We start from the raw sequence: 14536 nt of genomic DNA on the forward strand, positions 1-14536 counted from the left end.
AGACTGGCTGGCTGACTGGCTGGCTGGCTGGATGACTGGCTGGCTCATTGGCAGGCTGTGGCTGGCTGTGGCTGGCTGGCTGACTGACTGACTGGGTGGCTGGCTGGTAGACTGGCTGGTAGACTGGTAGACTGGCTGGCTGGCTGGTAGACTGACTGACTAACTGACTGACTGACTGACTGACTGACTGACTGACTGACTGACTGACTGAATGACTGGCTGGCTGGCTGGCTGGCTGGCTGACTGGCTGACCAAACAACTGTTACATCTCCACAGCACTGGAGGAAGGAGAGGACAGGAGACAAGGAGGGACAGGAGACAAGGAGAGTACAGGGAGACAAGGGAGGACAGGAGACAAGGAGAGGACAGGAGACGAGGAGAGGACAGGAGACGAGGAGAGGACAGGAGACAAGGCGAGGACAGGAGACAAGGAGAGGACAGGAGACAAGGGAAGGACAGGAGACAAGGAAAGACGAGGGACAAGGGGAGGACAGGAGACAAGGAGAGGACAGGAGACAAGGGGAGGACAGGAGAGGACAGGAGACAATGAGAGGACAGGAGAGGACAGGAGACAAGGGAGAGGACAGGAGACAAGGAGAGGGCAGGAGACAAGGAGAGGGGCAGGAGACAAGTAGAGAACAGGATACAAGGAGAGGACAGGAGACAAGGAGAGGACAGGAGACGAGGGAGAGGACAGGAGACGAGGAGAGGACAGGAGACAAGGCGAGGACAGGAGACAAGGAGAGGACAGGAGACAAGGGAAGGACAGGAGACAAGGAGAAGACCGAGGGACAAGGGGAGGACAGGAGACAAGGAGAGGACAGGAGACAAGGGGAGGACAGGAGAGGACAGGGAGACAATGAGAGGACAGGAGAGGACAGGAGACAAGGAGAGGACAGGGAGACAAGGAGAGGGCAGGAGACAAGGAGAGGGCAGGAGACAAGTAGAGAACAGGATACAAGGAGAGAACAGGAGACAAGGAGAGGACAGGAGACAAGGAGAGGACAGGAGAGGACAGGAGACAAGGAGAGGACAGGAGACAAGGAGAGGACAGGAGACAAGGAGAGGACAGGAGACAAGGAAGACAGGAGACAAGGAGAAGACAGGAGACGACAGGAGAAGGAGAGGACAGAGAGGAAAGGAGACAAGGAGAGGCAGCTGGTTCAATCTCAGTATGCCAATCATGAGGTCTCTCCTAAAGTCAATATGAATACTTTTGTAGTGATGATTACCCTCTCACTCCTTCATAGTGATGATTACCCTCTCTTTAGTAGTAGTGAGTAGGAGGGTAGACGAGGAGATAGGATGGTGGACAGAGGGACGAGGAGGAGAGAGAAGGGTAGACAGAGAGACGAGGGAGGAGAGAGAAGGGTAGACAGAGGGACGAGGGAGGAAGAGAGGGTAGAGAGAGAGACGAGGAGAGGAGAGCGGAGGGTAGACAGAGAGACGAGGAGGAGAGAGAAGGGTAGAGAGAGAGACGAGGAGGAGAGCGGAGGTAGACAGAGAGACGAGGAGGAGAGAGAGGGTAGAGAGAGACGAGGGGAGGAGAGCGGAGGGTAGACATAGAGACGAGGAGGAGAGAGAAGGGTAGACAGAGAGACAAGGAGGAGAGAGGAGGGTAGAGAGAGAGACGAGGAGGAGAGAGAGGAGGGTAGACAGAGAGACGAGGAGGGGAGAGCGGAGGGTAGACAGAGAGACGAGGAGGAGAGCGGAGGGGTAGACAGAGAGACGACGAGGAGAGAGAAGGGTAGACAGAGAGACGAGGAGGAGAGGGAGGGTAGACAGAGAGACGAGGAGGAGAGCGGAGGGTAGACAGAGGAGACGAGGAGGAGAGCGGAGGTAGACAGAGAGACGAGGAGGAGAGCGGAGGGTAGACAGAGAGACGACGAGGAGAGAGAAGGGTAGACAGAGAGACGAGGAGGAGAGAGAAGGGTAGACAGAGAGACGAGGAGGAGAGAGAAGGGGTAGACAGAGAGCGAGGGAGAGAGAGAAGGGTAGAGAGAGAGACGAGGAGGAGAGCGGAGGGTAGACAGAGAGACGAGGAGGGAGAGCGGAGGTAGACAGAGAGAGACGAGGAGGAGAGAGAAGGGTAGACAGAGAGACGAGGAGGAGAGAGGAGGGTAGACAGAGAGACGAGGAGGAGAGAGAAGGGTAGACAGAGAGACGAGGAGGAGGAGAGAGAAGGGTAGAGAGAGAAGACGAGGAGGGAGAGCGGAGAGGGAGTAGACAGAGAGACGGTAGGAGAGAGAAGGGTAGAGAGAGAGACGAGGAGGAGAGCGGAGGGTAGACAGAGAGGCGAGGAGGAGAGCGGAGGGTAGACAGAGAGACGAGGGAGGAGAGAGAAGGGTAGACAGAGAGACGAGGAGGAGAGAGAAGGGTAGACAGAGAGACGAGGAGGAGAGAGAGGGTAGACAGAGAGACGAGGAGGAGAGAGAAGGGTAGACAGAGAGACGAGGAGGAGAGCGGAGGGTAGACAGAGAGACGACGAGGAGAGAGAAGGGTAGACAGAGAGACGAGGAGGAGAGAGAAGGGTAGACAGAGAGACGAGGAGGAGAGCGGAGGGTGAAGATGATTGAATAGAGAAGAATATAAATTACAGCCCCAAACAGTCTCCCCCTTCTCTACTCCTCTCTCCCGGGTTCCTAGTGCTGCCATGGGGGTCAAGGATGGCTGATTCTGTGATGAGTCTTTGTCGTGAGACAAACTGCTGCTACTCTGGCTGCAGACGGACGGACGGACGGACAGCAGATCCACTGTAGATTATTTCACATTATCAGGGGGTTTAGAAACCATCACACCTACTCCATACCAGGAGGACGGACGGACGGACAGATGCTCCATCCCAAATATGTTTAAATGGTATGAAAGTGCAATATACACTTTATGCACCCTAGAAAGTAGGAGGACGGAGGTGGCAAGACCCTTTAGGGATGGAGGAGAGAGAGAGGGGTGAGAGGAAGGGAGCACAGTCCCAAACCTGAGGACAGATCAGAGAGTGGAGAGGATAGATTCTCCTTCACTCTGTTTCAGTTCATTTCTCAGTATTGATGATTAGGATGTGTTTATTGAATTGTTCTTTCTCCCTCTCTTACCCCCCTCTCTACATCCCCCACTCTCTCTCTACTTCTCCCCACCTCTCTCTCTACCTCCCCCTCTTTCTCTACCTCTCCCCCTCTCTCTCCAACTCTCCCTCTCATCCCCACTCTCTATCTCTCTCTACCTGTCCCCCCCTCTCTCTAGGAGTCTCAGGGTTCGTCTATCTCTCTGGCCTCTACCAAAGTCTGTAATTCATTGGCTGAAGGGGATGGACCAGTCACTGAATGTAAGCAATGATCTTTCTCTCTCTCTCTCTCTCTCTCTCTCTCTCTCTCTCTCATTTATGTATATAACTATATATATATAGAATCTTCATGTACCCCATCTATTTCTCTTTATTTTTCATTCCTCTCTTTTGTAATACAACTCCTACATATTACAACTCCTACATATTACAACTCCTACAAAACTATCTCTAACTTCCTTTAAACTGGACACAGAGACATACAAATCCACAAGTTTATCAGACTGGGGAAGTAGATAAAGGGCCTCATTGTATCCCTTTTAACTCTCACCTTTTCTCCCTCCCTCCCTCCCTCCCCCTCCCTCCTCCTCCCTCCTCTCCCCCCCTCCCTCCCTCCCTCCCTCCCTCCATCCCTCCCCTCCTCCCTCCCTCCCCCCCCTCGCTCCACCCCCCCTCCTCCCCCTCCCCCTCCTCCCCCTCCCTCCCTCCCTCCCCCCCCTCCTCCCTCCCTCCCTCCTCTCCCCCCTCCCTCCACCCCCCTCCCTCTCCCCCCTCCCTCCACCCCCCCTCCTCCCCTCCCCCTCCCTCCCTCCCTCCCTCCATCCCTCCCCTCCTCCCTCCCTCCCCTCTTCCCTCCCTCCCTCCCTCCCTCCCCCTCTCGCTCTCCACCCCCCCCTCCTCCCTCCCCCCCTTCTCCCCCTCCCTCCAACCCTCCCTCCCCTCCTCCCTCCCTCCCTCCCCCTCTTCCCTCCCTCCCTCCCTCCCTCCTCCCCTCCCTCCCTCCCTCCCTCCTCTCCCCCCTCCCTCCACCCCCTCCTCTCCCCCTCCCTCCACCCCCCTCCTCCCCCTCCCCCTCCCTCCTCCCTCCCTCCATCCCTCCCCTCCTCCCTCCCTCCCTCCCCTCTTCCCTCCCTCCCTCCCTCCCTCCCCCTCCGCTCCACCCCCTCCCTCCCCTCCCCCCCTTCTCCCCCTCCCTCCAACCCTCCCTCCCCTCCTCCCTCCCTCCCTCCCTCCCCTCCCTCCCTCCCTCCCTCCCTCCCTCCCTCCCCCCCCTCCTCCCCTCCCCCTCCCCCCCTCCCTCCAACCCTCCCTCCCCTCCCTCTCTCCTCCCTCCTCCCTCCCCCCTCCCCCAGCTCAGCCAGTAGTAGAGGATGAGATCCCAGCGGTGCCTGTCTCCATATCAGAGCGCTACAGAGTGGGACGTACTTTGGGAGATGGTAACTGCGGTGGTCCGGGAATGTGTGGAACACTCTACAGGCAGAGAATACGCCTGAAGATCATTAATAAGGGCCGACGCCGGGGCAAGGTGAGGGGAGGGGGAGGAGTGGGGGAGGGGGATGTGGGGAGAGGGGAGGGGGTAACAGGGGTGTGGGGGGGGGAGGGATGTGGGGAGAGGGGGAGGAGGGTAACAGGGGTGTGGGGAGGGAGGGGAGGGATGTGGGGAGAGGGGAGGGGGTAACAGGGGGTGTGGGGAGGGGGGAGGAGGGGAGGGGGTGGCAGGGGATGTGGGGTGAGGGGAGGGGAGGAGGGTGTGGGGAGGGGGAGGGGGGATGAGGGGAGAGGGGAGGGGGTAACAGGGGGTGTGGGGAGGGGAGAGGATGTGGGGAGAGGGGGAGGGGTAACAGGGGTGTGGGGAGAGGGGGAGCAGGGGTGTGGAGAGGGGGAGAGGGGATGTGGGGAGGGGGTAACAGGGGTGTGGGGAGAGGGAGAGGGGGTAGGCGGGGTGTGGGGAGGGGGAGAGGGGACGGAGAGAGAGGGGGTAGCGGGTGTGTGGAGGGGAGAGGGGAGAGGGGAGAGGGAGAGGGGGGTAACAGGTGTGGAGGGGGAGAGAAGAGCTGGGGGAGGGGTGGTAACAGGGGGTGTGGGGGGGGGGAGGTGGTAACAGGGGGTGTGGGGAGGGGGAGAGGTGGTAACAGGGGGTGTGGAGAGAGGTAGAGGGGGTCGGGGGGAAACAGGGGTGTGGGGAGTCAATTAGGCTCAATAAGGGTGAGAGGTGACTTTTCCTTGGCACATCCACATTATATTATATATTTTGTAGGTTTACATTAATATAAACATTGATTTATTTTTCTGACACTAGCTGTGTTAGTGTTGCTAAGTACAGTAGCTGGTCTCTAACGATCTGTCTCATCTCCTTCTCCACTTCCTCATCCTCCTTTTCCTTCTCATCCTCTTCCTCCCCTCATCCCCCCCAACAGGAGCAGATGATCCAGAATGAGGTAGCCATCCTCAGGAGGGTGAAACACCCCAACATTGTCCTGCTGATTGAGGAGATGGACACTTACAGCGAGCTCTACCTGGTCATGGAACTGGTTAAGGTACGCAGCCCTGGGGGGTGTGTATCTGTTATACCTGGGGTATAACCAGGGTAAAGCCTCCAGTCATGACTGTTGTTCCAGAACCAGGAGGAGTCTTGACAGTTACAGGAGGAGAGTCTTGACAGTTACAGGAGGAGTCTTGACAGTTACAGGAGGAGAGTCTTGACAGTTACAGGAGAGTCTTGACAGTTACAGGAGGAGAGTCTTGACAGTTACAGGAGGAGTCTTGACCGTTACAGGAGGAGTCTTGACAGTTACAGGAGGAGAGTCTTGACAGTTACAGGGGAGAGTCTTGACAGTTACAGGAGGGGAGTCTTGACAGTTACAGGAGGAGAGTCTTGACAGTTACAGGAGGAGTCTTGACAGTTACAGGAGGAGAGTCTTGACAGTTACAGGGGGAGAGTCTTGACAGTTACAGGGGAGTCTTGACAGTTACAGGAGGAGAGTCTTGACAGTTACAGGGGAGTCTTGACAGTTACAGGAGGAGTCTTGACAGTTACAGGGGGAGTCTTGACAGTTACAGGGAGAGTCTTGACAGTTACAGGGAGAGTCTTGAAAGTTTTCTCATTTTAATGAGTGTGTGTGTGTGTGTGTGTGTGTGTGTGTGTGTGTGTGTGTGTGTGTGTGTGTGTGTGTGTGTGTGTGTGTGTGTGTGTGTGTGTGTGTGTGTGTGTGTGTGTGCGTGTGTGGAGCCTATTTTAAACTGCTGCTCCACTTAGTCCTCTCAGGGACCCTGACAGGGAGGGTGTGTGTGCGTAGATTAATGTGTGATGTGTATCAGGTGAGAATTGAGGACACCTCTGCTTCCTCAGGACACTGCTTCACACACAGTTTATTTGAATAATCACAAACATAAAACCCATCCTTCTCAATTGGCATTGTATTAATATTTTTGCATGTCATTGTGTGTTTTGTCCACAGGGGATCTGTTCGATGCCATCACGTCCACTAACAGATACACAGAGAGGGACGCCAGCGGGATGCTGTACAACCTGGCCAACGCCATCAAATACCTCCACAGCCTTAACATCGTACACAGGGACATCAAACCAGAAAACCTACTGGTAAGGCAGGTGTGTGTGTGTGTGTGTGTGTGTGTGTGTGTGTGTGTGTGTGTGTGTGTGTGTGTGTGTGTGTGTGTGTGTGTGTGTGTGTGTGTGTGTGTGTGTGTGTGCGTGTGTGTGTGTGTGTGTGTGTGTGTGTACCCTATAATGACAAAGAAAAGACAGGTTTTTAGAAGTTTTTGAAAATGTAATTAACAATAAAAAAATCTGAAATATCACATTTATATTTACATTTACAAGTATTCAGACCCAGCCTCAAGTCTTATTGGGTATGACGCTACAAGCTTGGCAAACCTGTATTTGGGGAGTTTCTCCCATTCTTCTCTGCAGATCTTCTCAAGCGCTGTCAGGTTGGATTGGGAGCGTCACTGCACAGCTATCAGGTCTCTCCAGAGATGTTCGATCGGGTTCAAGTCCGGGCTCTGGCTGGGCCACTCAAAGACATTCAGAGACTTGTCCGAAGCCACTCCTGTGTTGTCTTGGCTGTGTGCTTAGGGTCGTTGTCCTGTTGAAAGATGAACCTTCGCTGCAGTTTGAGGTCCTGAGTGTTCTGGAGCAGTTTTTCATCAAGGATCCCTCTGTACTTTGCTCCGCTCATCTTTCCCTCGATCCTGACTAGTCTCCAAGTCCCCACCACTGAAAAACATCCCCACAACATGATGCTGCCACCACCATGCTTCACCGTAAGGATGGTGCCAGGTTTCCTCCAGACTCTGGCCAAGGAGTTGAATCTTGTTTCTCGTGGGCTGAAAGTCTTTAGGTGCCTTTCTGCAAACTCCAAGCGACTTGCCTTTTACTGAGGACTGGGTTCCATCTGGCCACTCTACCACAAAGGCCTGATTGGTGGAGTGCTACAGAGATGGTTGTCCTTCTGGAAGGTTCTCCCGTCCGTTCTTGGTCACCTCCCTGTCCAAGGCCCTTCTCCCCCGATTGCTCAGTTTGGCCGGTTCGAAACTTATTCCATTGAGTTCATGGGGACCTTCAATGCTGCAGAAATTTGTTGGTACCCTTCCCCAGATCTGCGCCTCGACACCATCTTGTCTTGGAGCCCTATGGACAATTCCTTCGACCTTGTGGCTTGGTTTTTGCTCTGATTTGCACTGTCAACTGTGGGATCTTATATAGACAGGTGTGAGCCTTTCCAAATTATGTCCAATCAATTGAATTTATAACAGGTGAACTCCGATCAAGTTGTAGAAACATCTCAAGGATGAGAGAGAGAGAGAGAGAGAGAGAGAGAGAGACAGAGAGACAGAGAGACAGAGAGAGAGAGAGACAGAGAGAGACAGAGAGACAGAGAGACAGGGAGAGACAGGGAGAGACAGGGAGAGACAGAGAGAGAGAGAGAGAGAGAGAGAGACAGACAGACAGACAGAGAGAGAGAGAGAGAGACAGATAGAGAGAGAGAGTTTTTTTTTTTACTCAAGTGTTAACAAAAAAAAAGAGTTTGAGTTTTTTTTTTTTCTCAAGTGTTAACATAAATAATGACACTGCCTTTTCGGAAATGAAACAACAAAAGTAATTCCTAAAAAAAATAAAAAAAAATAAATAAAAATATAAAATAAATAAATAAATATTACATAACATATACATTCAACTTAATTTTCCCTCCTCTACAAAACAAAGTGCTCCTTCGTAGGCCCACTTCTCCTCAAATAATAGGAGATCTTTTACAGCTGAAAAGAACTCAAAATCTACTTTTATTCTTGCTTTCACTAATCCTTTAAAAACACATCTTACATCCTGCCCATATCCCGTTTCTATCTTGTGTTTCCTACTCAGAAAAATTGACATCTTAGCTTGTCCCAAAATAAAATTTAACATTTGACATTTTCTTTTCTGTTGTCTACTATATTGAAACCCCAAAATAAAAACAGTGTTATTGAAAAACTCCCCTACAGCTTTAAATAAAGATTCCATCATTTCCAATAGAGGTTTTATCCTCTCACACTCCATAAAACAGTGAAAAATGGTTTCTCTTCTATTACAAAAAGGACATCCATCTCTAACATCTGAGTTAATAACAGATACAAAAGCATTAACTGCAATGATGCCATGTAAAACCCTCCATCGCATATCACCCTTTTGTAACGGTGGCTTGTACAGTGCTCTCCTGGCTTCACCTTGTCATCAATGCCCAATTCTACCCTCCATGGAGTGTCTTTTCTATTTTTCAATTTATCTTTATTCAACACCTTGACACACCCCTATACAAGTCCTTCCCATTCACCTCATCCAAACCCACCTCCTCCAACCCTCTCAAATCCAACAATAAGCCTTTCTTTCTGACTCTGGGATATTTGGTCCCTAGTCTTGGAAATGACACGTCTCCATCTTGTCCACTTGTGGCTACTAAGCATAACCCCTCTTGTCTTCTTGTGGCTACTAAGCATAACCCCTCGTGTCTTCTTGTGGCTACTAAGCATAACCCCTCTTGTCTTCTTGTGGCTACTAAGCATAACCCCTCTTGTCTTCTTGTGGCTACTAAGCATAACCCCCTCTTGTCTTCTTGTGGCTACTAAGCATAACCCCTCTTGTCTTCTTGTGGCTACTAAGCATAACCCTCTTGTCTTCTTGTGGCTACTAAGCGTAACCCCTCTTGTCTTCTTGTGGCTACTAAGCATAACCCCTCTTGTCTTCTTGTGGCTACTAAGCATAACCCCTCTTGTCTTCTTGTGGCTACTAAGCATAACCCCTCTTGTCTTCTTGTGGCTACTAAGCATAACCCCTCTTGTCTTCTTGTGGCTACTAAGCATAACCCTCTTGTCTTCTTGTGGCTACTAAGCATAACCCCTCTTGTCTTCTTGTGGCTACTAAGCATAACCCCTCTTGTCTTCTTGTGGCTACTAAGCGTAACCCCTCTTGTCTTCTTGTGGCTACTAAGCATAACCCTCTTGTCTTCTTGTGGCTACTAAGCATAACCCCTCTTGTCTTCTTGTGGCTACTAAGCATAACCCCTCTTGTCTTCTTGTGGCTACTAAGCATAACCCCTCTTGTCTTCTTGTGGCTACTAAGCATAACCCCTCTTGTCTTCTTGTGGCTACTAAGCATAACCCCTCTTGTCTTCTTGTGGCTACTAAGCATAACCCCTCTTGTCTTCTTGTGGCTACTAAGCATAACCCCTCTTGTCTGCTTGTGGCTACTAAGCATAACCCCTCTTGTCTTCTTGTGGCTACTAACCCCATTCTTCTGCTGACAGAGCCTTCCTGCAGCTCCCCAGCATTTGTCCGACAATCCTTTCCGACCTCATCCCCAAATGTTCTGCCACCCGTCTTCCATCCATTAAGGGTTTTAAGGGTATCTTGTTTAACTATCACTAAGCACGTATAAGGGTGGTGGGATCTTTGAGGTTGGTTTTTCATGAGGGCTCAACCAGCGGGTGGGGCTGGTTGCAATGGCCAATCGCGGAGGTGTAGAGTTTGAAAAACTTAGTCGGAGGCATGGTGTAAAGATTCCTGCTGCGGCCGGGTGTTCAGTGGAAGAATGTAGCTTGGCTGTGGGCGCTATCATTGGGTATGATAGCATCAAATCAGCCTCAAGGATGAATAGCGCTGTAGTGATATTCTTAGATTGAATTGAAAAGGTGAATAAGATAGTTGAGAGGTGTTGTGTTGCGGGAGACACAGACGTCGGTATTTCCGCTTATGTATCCGGCGAAGAAAGTTATGCTTTCTAACGTGCCACCATTTGTTAGAGATGAAGTGTTGGAGCGAGAGTTATCTCGCCATGGTCAAATCGTATCTACAATAAAGAAGGTTCTTTTTGGATGCAAATCTGCGTTGTTGAAACATGTCGTGTCTCATAGGAGACAAGTGCATATGATTTTAAAAAAGGAAGAAGATGAACTGAATTTAGCGTTCAGCTTTTAAGATTGGTGGATTTGATTAGGTCTTCTATGCATCTGCTGAATCAATGAAATGCTTTGGCTGTGGAAGAGAGGGGCATTTGGTGCGTAGTTGTCCCGAGAATGAGCGCGCTGAGCCTGGTAGTAGCTCTAGTGCGGGTGCAACTAACGCACCACCGCGAAGGGATGAACATACTAAAGGTGCAGGGGAAGAGAGAAGGTGGGCAGATGTGGTTGGAAAAGTAGGAGAGGAAGGCATTGTGGATACGGGGGCAATTGTGGTAGATCAGAACAAAGAGGGAGGGGAAACAGTAGGTGAGGGATTGCGACTGCCGTCGCTGAGGTGCTGCTGGAAAATGAAATTGGAAATCAAGAGGAGATTGAAATCACGGAAAAGAAGCGGATGTTTTCAAAATACCGAGGAGTAAAAGGAAGAATTTAAGGGGTGGTGAAGGGTCTAATTCTAAGAGAAAGGTTGATAAATCAGTTGAAGATGAACAAGTTGTAGAGATGGTGGAGTATTCTTCTGGGGAGGATAGCGAGAGTGAGTCATCTGACGCGTCACAACAATATAGTGAGATAAATGGGGTGGAAGGGAGGTATGGGATCGAGAAGATACGTCATTTTCTGAAGTTGACAAAAGGGAAGAAATATATGCAGGATTACAATGTAACTGATTTTTTCCCTGAACGTGAATTGTTTATTGAATCATCAAAGTTTCTGATGTCAAAAAATACAGAGGAAAATTTGAAAAGCCCTGAAATTGCTAGACTCAAGAAAGTGATCACGAGAGTGATAAGTGATGTAAATTCTAAAGAAAATTAAAGAGTTCAGTTGCAGTTTTAACTCTGTAAAGAGATGTGGTGGCTGTATCTTCCTCTGTATATGTTTTTCATCCATGAGCAGTTTTAAGATTTCTTCTTTAAACATAAATGGGGCAAGAGATGTTAAAAAAAAAGCCATGGTGTATGAGTTAATTAGGGGAAAGGGAAGTGACATAATTTTTCTACAAGAAACGCATAGTAATTTGGAAAATGAAGTTATGTGGCAACAGGAGTGGGGGGGGGACAGTGGTGTGTAGTCATAAAAACTCAAAACGTGGCGGTGTGGCTATCTTGTTCTCAAAAGGGTTTTTGCCTTTGTCATATGAGGTTGAAGAGGTAGTTGAGGGGAGGTTATTAAATGTTAGAAGCATTACTATGTGTCTGATAAATGTATATGCCTCAGTGGTGACAGTTGAGAGGGGATGTTTTCTAGAGACATTATCAAATACCATTGAGAAATGTAACAAAGAAGATTATTTATTTATTGCTGGGGATTTTAACTGCACAGTTAGCGATTTAAATAGAAATCACCAAGAACCTCATATAGCCTCAAGGACGTTTTTAAAACGCCTCATTGTAAGAAATGAACTGTGTGATATTTGGCGGAGTCAAAATGGAGGAACAAGGCAGTACACCTGGGCGCATGTGAGAGAGAACATCATCTCTATGGCCAGGTTAGATAGGTTTTATGTTTTTGAGCATCAATCTCAGGTCTGTAAATCAAGTGTGATAACCCCAGTGGGATTTTCTGATCATTGTTTAATAACAGAGGTGGTGTTCATTAACGATGTAAAACCCAAAAGCGCATACTGGCATTTTAATATAACTTTATTGAGTGATGCTCACTTCAGGAACTGTTTCAGTTTTTTCTGGGAGAGGTGGAGGTCTCAAAAGGCCAGTTTTGTATCCCTTCAACAGTGGTGGGATATAAGGAAAATCCAGATTAAACAATTCTGTAATCAATACACGAGGAATGTCACCAAGGATATCACCAGATCAATGAAAGCCCTAGAGATTGAAATAGTGGAACTCATGACGTTGGTTGAGACCACAGGAGATCGAGGCCATACTCAGACCCTCAAGAGGAGAAAAGCTGCATTGGCAGACCTGCTGGGTATCAGAGCACAGGGGCATTGGTGAGAAGTAAGTTTCAGGGAATATCTGAAATGGATGCCTCATCCAAATTTTCTTTGGTTTAGAGAAAAAAGAATGGTCAAAGAAAAATTATTCATTGTCTCAAATCAGCTGTTGGACAAGAGCTCACTCGCCCTAGTGAAATTAGAAAGAGGGCAGTAGAGTTCTATGCTGAGCTCTACAAGTGAGTACAAAGAAGATAAAACAGTGACACCGCAGTTCTTTGATGGGCTCCCAAAGGTAGCTGCAGAAGCTCAGGTTGAGCTTGAGCAACCATTGTCTTTGCAAGATTTATACACTGCATTAAAAGGCATGGAAAATGGAAGGGCACCAGGCATTGATGGATTCCGTTGACTTTTTAAGTCTTTTTGGGCTATGTTGGGAGAGGATTGGTTAGAAGTAGTTAATGATAGTTTAAATACAAAAAATACATGTCACTGGAAGTATTCCAGTGTGAATAGATGTCACTGGAATTATTCAGTGCGAATACATGTCACTGGAAGTATTCCCGTGTGAATGCATGTCACTGGAAGTATTCCCGTGTGAATGCATGTCACTGGAAGTATTCCGTGTGAATGCATGTCACTGGAAGTATTCCGTGTGAATGCATGTCACTGGAAGTATTCCCGTGTGAATGCATGTCACTGGAAGTATTCCCGTGTGAATGCATGTCACTGGAAGTATTCCCGTGTGAATGCATGTCACTGGAAGTATTCCCGTGTGAATACATGTCACTAGAAGTATTCAGTGTGAATACATGTCACTGGAAGTATTCAGTGTGAATACATGTCACTGGAAGTATTCAGTGTGAATACATGTCACTGGAAGTATTCAGTTTGAATACATGTCACTGGAAGTATTCCCGTGTGAATGCATGTCACTGGAAGTATTCCCGTGTGAATGCATGTCACTGGAAGTATTCCCGTGTGAATGCATGTCACTGGAAGTATTCCCGTGTGAATACATGTCACTAGAAGTATTCAGTGTGAATACATGTCACTGGAAGTATTCAGTGTGAATACATGTCACTGGAAGTATTCAGTGTGAATACATGTCACTGGAAGTATTCAGTTTGAATACATGTCACTGGAAGTATTCCCGTGTGAATGCATGTCACTGGAAGTATTCCCGTGTGAATGCATGTCACTGGAAGTATTCCTGTGTGAATGCATGTCACTGGAAGTATTCCCGTGAATACATGTCACTAGAAGTATTCCGTGTGAATACATGTCACTAGAAGTATTCAGTGTGAATACATGTCACTGGAAGTATTCCGTGTGAATACATGTCACTGGAAGTATTCCGTGCATTACAGTGACCACATGATAGACATTCTAATACATACAATTATTAACTACATTATATTTTTAATGTTACACCTCTCCTCTCCTCTCCCCTTCTTCTCTCCTCTCCCCTCCTCTCCCCTCCTCTCCCCTCCCTCTCCCTCTCCTCTCCCCTCCTCTCCTCTCCTCTCCCCCCCCTCTCCCTTCTTCTCCTCCTGTCCCCTCCTCTCCCTCTCCTCCCCCTCCTCTCCTCTCCTCTCCTCCCCCCTCTCCTCTCCTCTCCTCCACCTCTCCTCTCCTCTCCTCCCCCTCTCCTTCTTCTCCTCTCTCCCCCCTCCTCTCCCCTCCTCCTCTCCTCTCCTCTCTCCCCTCCCTCTCCCCTCCTCCTCCCTCTCCTCTCCTCCTCCTCTCTCCCCCTCTCCCTTCTTCTCTCCTGTCCCCTCCCTCCTCCTCTCCCCTCCTCTCTCCCCCCCCTCTCCCTCCCTCCCTCTCCTCCCCCCTCCCCCTCTCCTCTCCCTCCCCCTCTCCCTCCTCCCCTCCCCTCCTCTCCCCTCCTCTCCCTCCCCCTCCTCCTCTCCCCTCCTCCCTCCCCCTCCTCTCCCTCTCCTCCCCCCTCTCCCTTCTTCTCTCCTGTCCCCCTCCTCTCCCCTCCTCCCCTCCCTCCCTCCCCCTCTCCTCTCCTCTCCCTCCCCTCCTCTCCTCTCCTCTCCCTCCCTCTCCTCCTCCCCCTCTCCCTTCTTCTCTCCTCTCCCTCCCTCTCCCTCCTCTCCCCCTCCCTCTCCCCTCTCC

At 49.9% G+C, this 14536-nt stretch overlaps 1 pseudogene; it reads left to right on the top strand.

Moving 5' to 3' along the window:
- The window catches only part of LOC135532686 (serine/threonine-protein kinase DCLK1-like), a 45835-nt pseudogene that overhangs the window by 6872 nt on the left and 24427 nt on the right, over positions 1-14536 (top strand).

Source organism: Oncorhynchus masou, unplaced genomic scaffold (genome assembly GCF_036934945.1).
Source record: "Oncorhynchus masou masou isolate Uvic2021 unplaced genomic scaffold, UVic_Omas_1.1 unplaced_scaffold_1986, whole genome shotgun sequence".
Taxonomy (NCBI): domain Eukaryota; kingdom Metazoa; phylum Chordata; class Actinopteri; order Salmoniformes; family Salmonidae; genus Oncorhynchus; species Oncorhynchus masou.